At 39.9% G+C, this 14,474-nt stretch overlaps 1 long non-coding RNA gene across 1 annotated transcript in view; it reads left to right on the top strand.

The window, feature by feature from the left end:
• LOC134220039 (uncharacterized) overlaps window positions 1–14,230 on the top strand; it is a 299,360-nt gene extending 285,130 nt beyond the window's left edge. Inside the window, exons 3-4 of the long non-coding RNA XR_009981750.1 lie at window positions 13,811–13,873; window positions 13,957–14,230. This is a non-coding gene — a long non-coding RNA (uncharacterized LOC134220039). The remainder of the gene's footprint in view (window positions 1–13,810; window positions 13,874–13,956) is intronic.
• Window positions 14,231–14,474: the final 244 nt, after the last annotated feature.

Genomic DNA, 14,474 nt, shown 5'->3' with positions numbered 1-14,474 from the left:
TATATGCCAAAATTTTATACAGCAATAAAATCTGGTACCGGTGTAGAAATAGAATCATGCCAAATAAACTGAATCCATGATCTTACAAATCAACTTTTCCACATCTGCGACCTGCTCAATTCTGCTAATGTTCAATTCTGTGAACTTCTGACCTAATTTGTTTTGCCCTATGTCATTGCTACGTCAAGATGACTTTCAGAGTGATGGAATGGACAGTTAGCACGCGTTGATTTTGCCGCTACGAGGGGTATCGGCGACAGATGTGGATAGAGAGTGGAGGCGCATGGTACATCGTAGCTTGTCGTATCACGGGCATCGCAAATTATTAAACAATGTAACGTCGTGAATCATTTACTTCAATTTTTTTTCTAACCCACTTATGTGAGGTTTACTTCGCCGTAACAAAACATAAACCGTTTGCATTTATCGGTAACATCGCCATCAAACAAGGAAGTATACACGATTGGAAAAAAGAAGTCGCAACAAACAAAACCAACACGCCACACCATTTCCATCAATGTCAATGCTTCTCAACAATTTCTCTGTTTTGTTCTAGTTCTTGATTTTTTATACAAACACCAACCGTACGGCAACGGTGTAAGCATGGTGCAGTTGGCTCCCAAGTTACAAGTTCAGAACGATTTGAGGTCCCCTTCCAGTGTTTGCCCACCGCACGCCGGTTCCATGTGTTTGTGTATTGAAATTCTTGTAAATCTATCGTTCTTGATCGCAGAATGTAAAAAAATGTTCTGCGAACGGTAATTCCATTATTGAAATAACAAAAAACTTTGCCGTTCCTTGGTACAATAATTGTAAATTCGATTTTTCAAAACTTAATAAAGTATCAAACTAATAGAAACTATTGCCCTTCGGTCTGAATTGACGAAATTGATGGGAAATTCATTATTGAGTTGCACTAAATTAATGAAACATAGAGTGCAATAAACTATTCGAAAATGTACTCCTCGAACCGCCCAATCATCATATCGCGGCGAACGAGCAGCCAGGGTTTGGTTACAGTCAGTCAACAAGCGGCTCTGGTTTGGCTTAGAAATATTGTGTAGTTTAGAGAGGAAATTAGTTTATCTTTTGACGCGACTGCGTCCGCCCGACGCGCGGGTGCTTCCGAATGTAGGTCAACGGCAAGTGTTGGTAGAACTTACTACATTCGACTGCGTATGAGTCAAACATGTGTGTCACTCATATGCACGCACGTCTGGGTCGTGTGGTGTGCTTGGGGCGGGAAGGCCGGCTGGAGAGAGCATGTCCCCCAACCAACGCACACAAGCCCCCACGTGGATAGTGGTCCCCTCGGTATGCGCTACTAAGACCAACGAGCGACTGTTTCAGAAAGCCGTCGTGCTGTGCAAGTCCTGCCAGCCCTAGGATGTAAAAATAGAGCAAACGCAGTTTGTGAGGGAGAAATGCTACGCATGTCGCTTTTCTATGGTGGAGTGCTTGCTCGCCTCGCGCCCTAGAATGATAGATCGGTCTAGGAGGTAAATAGTTCGCGCTTCGTTGGTTTTTGTTGTTTTCAGTTGTAACGGTAGATTTCCGAATCTGAAGTAAGTTGTCAATGATTTACGGGGACGTTTTTTTTTTCAACTGGCGGATGTTACGAAAATTGTTTTTGTATTATAATGTAGAACGGTTTAAATTATTTTTTTTTTCAGACATTGTAATAAAAGACTTATCATTAAGTATTTTGTACGATACGATTCCTCTAATGCATCTTTGTTATGATTGGCTAACAATGCACTATCCAACAAACCTGCCAAAGTTTATGCAGCCTTTGCCAGACTTTGGCCGGGTGACAGAATCACCGTCTTCGACCAGAGGACGCACAGACTGAACACTCCACATCTAGCATGAGACGACGGACATGATATTTACACAACACCCATTGGACCAGTGAAGAACTTTTCGCTTTACGAAAAGTTTTCTCTTTACCGGGGCGGGAATCAAACCCACAATCGATTGACGTCGCTAACCGCACGGCCACGAAGCCCACAAATAATATTTTGTTTTTGCCTTTTGGTGATATCTTCGAACTCTCCGTAATAAGTCATGGGGACGGCCATTTATTTTTTGCCTCGTAGCACAGACAATGGCGAAGATCGTTTTTTAGCGTGTTTTCCAATAGAACTTTTATTATTAGTTAAATACAAACTGGAAAACTTTAAACAAAATTATCGGTAAAACCGGGAATAAAACGGGAATATTAAAATCGAATTTCAGTGGCCACCCTGTATTCAGTATTTCAACTTGAAATTCTTTATGGATTCCACGGAAAAAAAAATCACAGGAAAATTCTTTGAAATTTTACAGAACAAGTCTTTAAAACTTCCAAAGGAATTTCTTTTGAATCTCCACGGGACTATCGCCGGAATTTGCAAGGAGAACTATTTGAAATATTCGCGAGAAACCCTTCGGAATAAGCAAAACTATTTAGGAAAGTCCGTGGAAAATTCTTCTGAACATTTTAGGAATTCCCGCGAGGATATCCACGAGAACTCTTCGGAGTTTCCGTGAACAATTCTTCAGAATTTTTTGGGACTTCAAAACAAAATTGTTCAAAATTTTCACGGCAAAAATATTTAGATTCCCTAACGAAAATTCTTCGAGTTTCCATGGAAAAATCTTCGCAATTTCCACAGGAAAGCCTTTGTAGTTTTCAAGGAAAATTATCTTAGATTTTCACGAGAAATTTACCAAAATTTCACTCGGAAATCTTCAGTATCTCCACCACAAATTATTCGGAAATTCTTTGAAATTTCCACAGAAAACTGCTCAAAATATGCATGGGAAATTATTTTTATATTTTAATGAAAATATTTCGTAATGTCTGCAGACATTCCAAAACTACCTATAAAAGAAAATATTTTAAATTTTTGCGAAATTTACTCGGAATTTTAAAATATTTTGGACTTCTGCAAATTTGAATCGGCGTGGAAAATTATAAGTCAGTGACGTTGCAGATTTTAAACATCGGCGGGCTAATGCAAAAATATCGGCGGCGAGGCAATAAAAATGGAGGAGTTCAATCGACCGGAAATCCCATTAGTTGACTTCTAGATCTGGTTTCATCAGCCGTAGAAAGAGGAATAAATTTGATTTTGTATCAAATAGATTTTTGTTTTGTTGGATATTGGTTAGTTTGATTTTGTTCTGTTTAAAATTTGATTTTTGTTTGGTCGGTTGCCGGCATGACATATGTCATGTATGCACTGTATAACCACGTTCTTTTTGTGCCGACTACCGATCCAAACAGGTGTCAGGCCATTAGGCCGAAGGCCATTTGGCATAAGGTTATTAGGCCGATGGTTATTAGGTCGAATGGCCATTAGGCCGAATTAGCAAAAAGAAGCAAAATGAGACAAATTAGTTCTTTATTTACCTTACTCCTTCTTCCTTTTCCCTTCTTGCATTTTCTTTCTTCTATCTGTCTTCTTTTTTTTCTATTTCCTTCTTCCTATCTTCCTTCTTCTTTGTTACTTATTTCTTCTTCCCTTCCCTTCTTTCTTCTTCTTTCTGCACACTTCTCCATAATTCCAACTTTCATTCTTTTTCTTTGTTTGTTCTTCCTTCTTCCTCTTCCTTCTTTCTTCTCCCTTCTTCCTTCTTTCTTTTTTCCTCCTTTTCCCACCATTTTTCTTTCTTCTTTTTCCTTCTTCTTTCTTCTTTTATCCTTCTTTCTTTTTATTTATTTCGTTCTTCTTTATTTCTTCTTGTTTCTTCTTCCTTCTCAATTATTCCATCTTTCTTCCTCCTTTCTTTTTCATTTTTCCTTATTCGCTGTCTTCTCCCTTCTGTTTTCTTCCTTATTCCTTATTCTTCATTCCTTCCTTCTTCCTTCTTCTTACTTCTTTCTTTCTTCTTCTTTCTTCTTTCTTCCTCCTTCCCCCAGCCTTCTCTTCCTCCCTCCCTCCTTCCACCTTTTTCCTTCTACTTTATTCCTTCCTCCTTCTTTTTTCCTTTTTATTTCTTCTTTCTTGCTACTCCCTCTGATTTCTTTCTTCGTTTTTCTTACTTTTTTCTTCTTCCTTCTTCTTCTTTCTCCCTTCTGCTTTCTTCCTTTTTATCTCTTACTTTTTTTTATCTCTTTAAAATAATAAATACAGCACTTTTCTGCGAGTAGACACAAACCAAATACCAGTATTCTGGATTGATTAAGGACTTATGGAAGCAGATTTACTTGAAGGTAAAGGAGTACAGGAGGGATATGCGCCCCGGTCAAGACATCTCTTCTGTTTGCCTTATACCGGGCAGTCACGTTGATTTAAGAGAGACATTATCTCTGTTTGCTTCATAGCGAGCGAATTAGTTCATTCAAAGAATGCATTATTTCTTGTTTTTGACCTATACCGGGCAGGCGCATTGATTAAAAAAAACATCATCTCCTCCGTTCGCCTTACACCAGGCAGACGCGTTGCTTTTAAGAAAGCATTATCTTCTCAGTTCGCCTTATACCGATAGAAGGCGTTCATTCCAAAAAGGCATTATTTCTTCTTTTTGTCTGTTGATATAAAGGCATTGTCTCCCCTGTTCGCCTTATTCCGGGCAAACGTGTTGATTTGAAGAAAACATTATCTTCTCTATTCGCCATATACTGAGCAAATGCGTTCATTCAAAGAAGGCATCAACTCCTATGTTTGTATTATGCCGAGCAAACGCGTTTATTCGTAGCAGACATTATTTCTTCTTTTTGTCTTATACCGGGCAAACGCGTCAATTTGAAGAAGGCACCGTCTCCTCTGTTCGCCTTGTACCGGACAGATTCATTATTAAACCCTTTCCTTCCCACGACTTTTTTCAAAGAAGTAAAAATACTAGAACAAGAGTTATTTGCCCTAGCTTATAATAGAAAACGAAATAAAACTGATTGTGAATCAATAGTTACTTGATTGCTTTCAATACTACAAAAAAAAATGATTATATAAGCTGTCTGATGAAACCATAAAACTGTGCTAAATTTTTTTTGTCGAAAAGTTTAAACGAAAGTTTAAAGCCACCATGGGAAGAAAAGGATCAAATAAGGCATTATTTTCTCTGTTCATGCCGGACAGATGCGTTTTCTGCAAGAAAGCATTATCTCCTGTCTTACTAAATTTCGTACAACAGCATTTTCCCAAATAATAATGGCGGAGAACGGCAGTCCAAGTTAATTGCACGGAAATAAAAAATATTGATTACAAACTCTAATAAATTTAAATTGGGTAAAAATCTTTATTGCATTTCTCTAAGTAACTATTTTTTATGCTTTGCAAATATTTTCATTTTGGTATCTGTTTTGAAATATTTTCGGGGTAATGGACTTTCGGGGTGGTGTCCCATTCGGGGGTAAGGGCCTTCGGGGTAATGGCATTCGGTGTACTGTCATTCGGGGTAGTGGGGTAGAGCCTCAAAGTTATTTGCCTAATTTCAGATTATTATCCACGTTGTGAGTAAAATTATTTTTTTTTTAAATAAATATGTTTAACGTACTCAAATGTAATTAATTTCATTGTCATTTGCATAATTAATATCGATATTTTCATCCATTACGATTTTAGTTCATATTTTTCAGTTTTAAATGGTTTTCCGACAACCGACCACATTTTTCTAAACGGCATAGAATCAACACCGCAAAAGTATTTAAAAAAAAATCTAATAGATAAAAAAATCATATTTCTTCACCAGTCTTCACTCTTCTAGTATTCGGTCGCCATCCAAAACCTCAGAGTCGACTTTGCCCACCAGAGATGTTTTGGATTTTCCGAGGGTATGTCCTGCTTGTCATTTGATGTGACATTTATTTTCATCATGCTTTATGTTTTCTCCAGAAACTAGAACTAATATGCCGACCATTGCTGGCTGCTGATCGAGAATCTCCATACAATACGCAGAGATATGGCCATTTTCGTAAAAACGACTCCCGGAACATGATGAAATGATAACAGATCGGAATAATGCGAATATGGGTATCTGGGCCACTGAAAAAGAGGCTTCCGGACGTCTTGAAAGTAGGCTTACGAGCATCTCGAAAGAAGGTTTCCGGTCCTCTTAAATGGAGACTTCCGGGCCTCTTGAAAGGAGGCTTCCGAGCCTCTTGAAAGGAGGCTTCCGAGCCTCTTGAAAGGAGGCTTCCGGCCTCTTGAAAGGAGGCTTCCGGGTCTCTTAAAAGGGGGCTTCCGGGCCTCTTGAAAAGAGGCTTCCGGGACTATTGAAAGGAGGCTTCCGGGCCTCTTGAAATGAGGCTTCCGGGCATCTTGAAAGGAGGCTTCCGGGCCTCTTGAAATGAGGCTTCAGGCCTCTTGAAAGGAGGCTTCAGGCCTCTTGAAAGGAGGCTTCCGGGCCTCTTGAAAGGAGGCTTCCGGGCCTCTTGAAAGGAGGCTTCGGGCCTCTTGAAAGGAGGCTTCAGGCCTCTTGAAAGGAGGCTTCCAGGCCTCTTGAAAGGAGGCTTCTGGGCCTCTTGAAAGGAGGCTTCCGGCCTCTTGAAAGGAGGCTTCGGGCCTCTTGAAAGGAGGCTTCCGGGCCTCTTGAAAGGAGGCTTCCGGGCCTCTTGAAAGGAGGCTTCCGGCCTCTTGAAATGAGGCTTCCGGGCCTCTTGAAAGGAGGCTTCAGGGCCTCTTGATAGGAGGCTTCAGGCATCTTGAAAGGAGGCTTCCAGGCCTCTTGAAATGAGGCTTCGGGCCTCTTGAAAGGAGGCTTCGGGCCTCTTGAAAGGAGGCTTCAGGCCTCTTGAAAGGAGGCTTTCGGGCCTCTTAAAAGGAGGCTTCCGGGCCTCTTGAAAGGAGGCTTCCGGGCCTCTTGAAAGGAGGCTTCGGGCCTCTTGAAAGGAGGCTTCCGGGCCTCTTGAAAGGAGGCTTCCGGGCCTCTTGAAAAGAGGCTTCCGGGCCTCTTGAAAGGAGGCTTCCGGGCCTCTTGAAAGGAGGCTTCCGGGCCTCTTGAAAGCAAGCTCCGGACCTCTTGAAAGGAGGCTTCCGGGCCTCTTGAAAGGAGGCTTCCGGGCCTCTTGAAAGGAGGCTTCCGGGCCTCTTGAAAGGAGGCTTCCGGGCCTCTTGAAAGGAGGCTTCCGGGCCTCTTGAAAGGAGGCTTCCGGGCCTCTTGAAAGGAGGCTTCCGGGCCTCTTGAAAGGAGGCTTCCGGACCTCTTGAAAGGAGACTTCCGGGCCTCTTGAAAGGAGGCTTCCGGGCCTCTTGAAAGGAGGCTTCCGGGCCTCTTGAAAGGAGACTTCCGAACCACTTGAAAAGAGGTTTCCAAGCCTTTTGAAAGTGGGCTTACCAACCTCTTGAAAGAAAGGCTTTTGAAAGGCGCCTCCGGGCCCCTTGAAAGAGGCCTCTGAACCCTTTTGAAAGTGGGTTGCCGAACCTCTTGAAAGAAGTACTTCGATCCTCTTGAAAGCAGTCCTGAGAGCTGTTTAATAGGAGGCTTTCAAAGCAACTGAGCTTTTCGGAAAAAAGCCTTCATGTGTTTAAAATGGAGGCTTCTGAACGTGTAGACTCTAAATTTTAGATCAGAAGCATATTCTTAACATATCGTTCAACTTTTTTCCTTTCTCGTACACCAAGGTGTAATGAAAAGGCTATATATTCACTTCCAAGACGATTTTGTGATAGAAGGTTCGGAGACCTATAGTGTTATGTACCAATCGACTCAGCTCAACGAATTGAGATGATGTCTGTCTGTGTGTATGTATGTGCGTGTGTGTATGTATGTGCGTAAAATAAAACTCACTCATCTTTTAGGCACTTATCTTGATCCGATAAGTTGCATTCGACGGGGAATCCTGTCCCATTTTTTCCTTTTGAAAATTGGCCAGATCGGACTATGGGTTCAAATGTTATGGCCAAAACACAATTTAAATACAAAAAACCCCAGATTAATCCACCTAGCGGTGATGGTGCCTTTCTCGTTTGTTCAAAAAGTTTGGAAAAATCTAAAATAACACCAATATGTGGATTGGTCTTATTTTTGATATTTGTTTATATGCATAAACCATAACTTTTGACCCAATTGTACGATCCGGCCAAGTTTCCATAGGAAACAATGGGACAAGATTCTGCGTCGAATGCAATCTGTTGCGAGCGACCTGAGAAGGACACATATTGCACATCAATCACAGTAACTTATATATGACCGGATTCAGTCACAATATGGTTACTGCAACCAGATTTGTTGAACTTGTGTTGCTTGGGGAATAGATGAAGTCTAAGTGCTAAAAAAGTGAGCTAGACTTTTTTGAACTACAATAAATAGTAATTTTACCATAACTTCTAAGCCTATAGTCCGATCTGTCCAATTTTCAATAAGAAACAATGAGACATTCTTTTTTTTAATTTAAAAAACATTTTAATTTAAGCAAGATGTAGTGTTTATTTTCAAATAAATTTGCTTCTGAACTGGTGCCAGAAATATAAAGTTTAGCTTTTCATCAGAGGTTGCAGAAAAAAAGTGTATTTAATTTCTCAATTAGTAAGCCAAATGAACAAGACAGCTGATACAGAGTCCAATTTCGGTGAAAATTCCTGGAGGTTCCGGGTCTTCTATTAATTTATATTTCATTGACAATCTGATAGATGAAATATAAATTAAAAGGTGTTGCCTTTCTTTCACGTTGGCCATAAAATTGCATTAGTTTGCAGATATCTGACGAAATTTACAGATTGTATAACATCATAACTATTTGTACAATATTTTACTGATCTTGGTTTGCCGTGTGTAACGTGTAGGTTGATAAAGTTTAAACAAAAACACGATCGCGCACCAGTTAATCGACTTATCGACCGCACTTAGCAGAACAAAATATTTCGATGATCGCGCGATCACTCTGCGTACTAATAGAAAAACGATAGAACACGCACTATTTTTTGTATTTGTTAATTAATGTAATTACCCGCACAACGCAGAGCCAAATATATCAATGATCGCACGATCGTTCTGCTTGTTAGAGGAAACTCCATCGGACGTGCACTAATGTTTCATTTGCTTTCAGGAAATATATCTCTGGAAGGCAGCATAAATCGAAACTAACTCCGATAATACGCTGTTTTTTTCTCCTATCGTTAGAAGAGTTATAACACTACTCCACCTAATTCTATTCTCTGATCACGTATCTCGACCTTAACACAAAAAAGGCTGTTCTTAGTGTCTTATATCTGACTTGAATTTAATCGAATCAAGTACGGCACATTGAAGACGGTTCCACTGTCGAGGTCGGAACACGTATCCGCATAATAACTATCAAGTATAAACACTCAATCTCATCAACTTCACACGAATTATGAACATGAACATGAAATCGATTGGAACACGAGTCAAACAATTATAAAAGCGAGATAGTGTAAATAACATATAGTGATAGTGATAAATGAGAGATACATATGTCCTTTTGTCCAATGTTTTTTGCAAACTTTACAAAAAACTATACAAAACTATACAAAAAAAGCTTGATAGAAATCAGTACATAGTATGATTATTAATACATAGACGACAACAAAGAAAAATATCGATGATTTTTTTTTTTTATTCTTTTATTTATTTGGTAGGCACTCTGTGTTACTTAACCGCTACCGGGTTTTGGTGGAGGGGCTGGGAATCGAAAACATCGATGATTTGATTATATATAGAAAGTAAAGGAAATGAAATTATACTTAATGATCTCCAATACAAACAGCAAGGGCCCGGGAATTGGAACTTGTCACAGATGTTAGGGAAAAGTCCGTACGGTTCAAACACACCAATGTGTGTTTGGCTTTCCCGGGCACAGTCCGCACGATGTCCAGAAAGGGCTCGATCAAACTTTGTCGCCATACACCACTCTTGGTTTGAACAGCACTCATCACTTCATCAAAACCTTCGTGTGGGCATGACTTTTTCCAGACCTGTCTCCGATCCATTCTTGACAACTGAATTTTGCTTGATAGAATTTACCGAATGTAAATTAGGGAAAAAAGTTGACAACAAAACCAATAACACGTCTGCTTCATTTCATGGCATGCTCCAATCTCCAAGTTATGCTTTTTGGTCATACGTCATACATAATTTATAAACAAAATTACAGGGAAATAAAAAAAAATCAATATTGGAATCTTGAACAAAAAATCGTGATTTCCGGGAGAACTGATCAGTGACAAAGTGTAACATTTTGCTTAAAATGATTCCGTGATTTGGGAGTTGTTGGCTATTCTCCTAGACGCATGCAATGCTATCTCCAAAATACTGGTCACGTCCTTGCGAATACTGAAGAAACCAAGAAGTGAATAATCTCTCGTTAATGACTCAGTAGGTCTTGTAATGATTTATATGCAGGAAAATGCATATGAAAATATGCAGTAAGAAAAGTTTGCTAAATCCGATACAAATAGCAGGAAATGGACAAGTTTTGGATTGAACTCACGACATTTAGCAACCAAGTCTGTGTATAATGATGTTAAAAAATATAATCGAATAATATTTGGCAAGATCGTGTTCTGAACGAGAAATGAGTATTATTTATTCATCTGAATAATAAAAAGCTATTTCCTTATATTCTTAATTGTTTTTAGCTCATTCGCCGTGAAAGTTAACGACGTCAAAATCATGTTATGCAAAATCGTTTTTTCTTCATTCTTAGACATATAACTAACAAATTATGGTTACCGAAAAACGAGTGGTTTAGTCGAGCTTAGGGAATACAACAATACAGTAGGAAAGGAGGGAATTAGGAGAGTTTAAGTAATTAAAATGCAAATGAAGTATCCTTATATTGGATCGAAGCAATCCGTTCTAGAGGATGGCAGTTTTAAATTTTGCTGCTCCGTATTTTTCTGATCTCGCGACAGTTTTGCCTATCGTTCGGCCGATTTCCTTCCGAAAGAAATGACAAATTGTGCTAATTTTATCAAGATTAAAATTCACCTTTAATTGAAACGTCCTATGGAGTGCACACTCAGTCGCATAGACGAGGCGGGGTCTGCGCCCAAGAAGCCCAGTGTAGTGATAGAACAAATGGAAAAATGGTTTCAAGCCGGATTGAATTTTCAAGCACGATACTACCTAATGATGACGTCGGTGATGAAGGTCTGCTGTTCAACATCTCAATAGTCGGAAATACCAATCAGGAAGGAATTATCGACGTGAGCACCAATGGTAACAGCCTGGATGATACTGTGAGTACTTAGTTGAACTTTGTTCAATCCAAAGCACCTTCACGGTAAGTCTCCGTTTATAATTTATTTATTTTTCCGCCATCAGTTATAGTGTACGTTATAATATACTTGAAATATCTCATGTACACCCAACCGGCGGTTGATGAATTTTCTGTATGGGAGTCTACCGGGCCTGTAGGGGAGCTGGGCGTGTGCGAGGTTGAAGCAATAGGTTGATCCGATGTTTCGATGGAGTAATTTCCGAATACAACTAACTTTGATTCAACCAAAGTGCAGACTGTTATTGGCTTTCCTCAATATTCCTATTTTTCAGATAAAATTTTCCGTGAGTGTAAAGTTACATATTGGTTTTCGCTTATTAGTAAGGGCATATATTAATATGACTACATAATTTCAATTGGGATCGCATAACGGGAAGGGAAAATTAATATATTTTATATTCTTTCTCGTTTCAGAGAGCGAACAATGGCGCTTAAACCTAGGCTAATTACCCGAGCAGCACAAGTCAGACTAAAATGGTTGCAGCAACTTGATAGTGACCAAATCTAGTCGCATATCCGTTGCAGTAATCTATGTGGGACATGTGTGCTACTTGGGTAGCCAGGGCAAGTTTAATAGCTTCGCCCCATCCCAGGACAATTAACAATGGAGTGACAAAAATTTCTTAGCATGGTTACCCCAACGTCTGTTAAACGCATTATATCATTTGCTTATGATGATATTCCTAAACTATATTCCCTACCAACCATCCAACTCCTTGACATCTATGAGGGCGTCGGTGAGTCGCTGGCCTCTCGTTAAGTAGATGTCATATCATCATTTCCTTCCCTTCCTTAGTAACAGAGAAGATGGGCGTGGCCGGCAATGGTAGCTTTCATGCTTTATCATTTTTGACCCCCAATTGGGTTGCTATTAAATCCCAAATAGTAATCCATAAGCAGTTGGGGTAAGAAAGTTAAAGAAAATACATGACAGCTATCAGTATGCAATCTACGAAATACGCAAAATGCAAATGAAGTATCCTTATAATAATTATTGTGATTGAGGGGATTAGAAGCAGGGGGTAAGTAACATTCTGGTCAAACTTGAATTAGTTAAAAAAAAATAACTTCCGTACGATTCGTCAGGAACGAAAAAATACTGAAAAACTTTACACCCATTTTTCTCGAAACTGTGTTTTTGTCACCTACACCTCTTTGCGTTTGACCCCCTCAATTATTATATTGAGTAAAATGTTACCTAGTAAAAAATGACATTCAAAAATTCATCGTTGTGCATCACACTCCAGACAAAAAAATGAAGGAAGTCAGCTTTCTGTTGGCGGTAAGACTTTCACTTTCCTGTACATACAATACACCATCAACAACAGGTTGCTACTGATGAGTAAATCAAATTAATTAGCGACCCACTTGTAAATAAAATGCTTCCCTCATACTTGGCGCTGATGAACCGACTTTCCTCTATTTACTTGATAAACGAATTAAGTGTGACAAAAGACAGCTTGTTTGAGATAATTCGCATCAAGTGGCAGCCAACAAACACAGTAGTTACTGTGTGTATGATCTGCAAATACAGGAGCGAGTGTTTTGCATGCAAATAAAAACGGTTTGTTTGGACTTCTGTAATTATGACAGTGTTGCTAGATTCGTCCTTTCACAAATCAACTCAGAATCGCATGCATTTTCTGGTGAACTTAACAATTTATGCCACAAGCAAACTGAACCTCAAGTACAGAAAGCTCAAAACCGCGAAAAGCTTTCCGTTGGTTAAATCATCACGTCACGACCGACGACTGCAACTGCTCGGTGGCCCTCCCGCCACGTGTCGAGGAGCGAGCACGTTTTCGAGAAGATATCCACCTCATACCAGTGCAGGCAGCAGCAGCAGTCAGTGGAGCTGTGTTGCAAACCGCCATCGCGTCGACGCGGTGTGGAGGTGGCCCACGCTCGCTCAAACCAACTGAGAGTGAGAGCGATCCAACGAACATCTATACCCGCCGGCTAGAAGAATGTGAGCGAATAGTTGTTACGGCAGGTCGTCGACCTTTTACCTACTTTCGGCGGGTGGAAGCGAAACTATTCGATGAAACTGCGATGCTGATGATGTAGTGACGCGACTTGGTCGGGCTGATTCGTGTACGTACGTACCTGCTATGACTCGAAGCATGCATTTCAATGATGTTACCTCTATGATGATAGTTCCGTGGCGGAAAACGTTGTTCATTGAATGAACTTTAATTTTCAGTTAATTTAAGGAAAATGTTTGTTCCTGATGCTATAAATCAACTAATGATTCATATCTACTACATATATCTACGTTTCAGACACTTGGAATAATCTTTTCGGTCATAATAGAAGTTGATTAGGATGATTTTCATTTAATTCTTTTGTACTTTTTGTACCCTAAATTATTGAAGACATAACCCTATGTCAAACATGATTAACTGAAGGACAATAAATGCATGTTGGTTGGGTTTGTGATGCATTTTCCGATGATCACTTCTTTAGTATCTATGTGCTTTCCTTAGCATATTTATAAAAATTACCTTTGTCACAAATAGCAAAACCAACCACCGAGTATTGACCTAGATTTTAATGTTTTCAAACTATGGCGTGCTGTTTTCCGTCGTCAACGTGACACCAACGAGTTTCCTACATTTCTCTCTTTCTTTGTTCTTGCAGGTACTCCACCAGTGGAGGTTTAAGGAGACGGCCAGACAAAATGCTGCCGAATTTCTTGATAAGGTATTTAAATTTCATTCTACGTTCTACACTATAAGCAATCACTTTAAAAACCCCAATCGTTTCATCATCGATCCGCGCCATAGGCCCTCAAGAAGTGGGAAGCAACGTTCCGAACACGGTGTATTCGAATCGCGCCATATGGGTCGTAGACATCCGTCCGGGCGGGCGCAAACACCACGCGACAATCTAAAAAAAGACGCAAAAATCTTTGCAAATGCAATCGTTCGTTCCGGTCCGACCCCCTGCTCGCTGCCTGGAGCATTCACCGAGCGCGTGAAGATGTCCCTGAAAATTCTAACTTAATGTGACAAAAGCAGTGCGAACCGCGCAAAAACTAAACGCGGAGATCGACGGATTTGAATATTGATGAACAGTGGAGGGTAGGGTTACCAGCAAAATTATTTCCAGTACGTGCCGGTTTTGTTCTATGTTGCTATGCGCTCTGTCCCACATTAATAGGTACACCTCATTTTATAGGGATAACTTTTTTTCTGTAGCATCCGATCGTCTCCAAATTTTTAGTGTGGATTCAGGGCTTAAATTAACAATGTTTTGTTAATTTGTAACAATTGTAACAAAAAATCGTTGTTCCAATTAATAA

Source organism: Armigeres subalbatus, chromosome 3, assembly GCF_024139115.2.
Source record: "Armigeres subalbatus isolate Guangzhou_Male chromosome 3, GZ_Asu_2, whole genome shotgun sequence".
NCBI classification, from domain to species: Eukaryota; Metazoa; Arthropoda; class Insecta; order Diptera; family Culicidae; genus Armigeres; species Armigeres subalbatus.
Note: the sequence above shows the minus strand (reverse complement) of the source record. Positions and strands in the feature narration are given on the sequence as shown.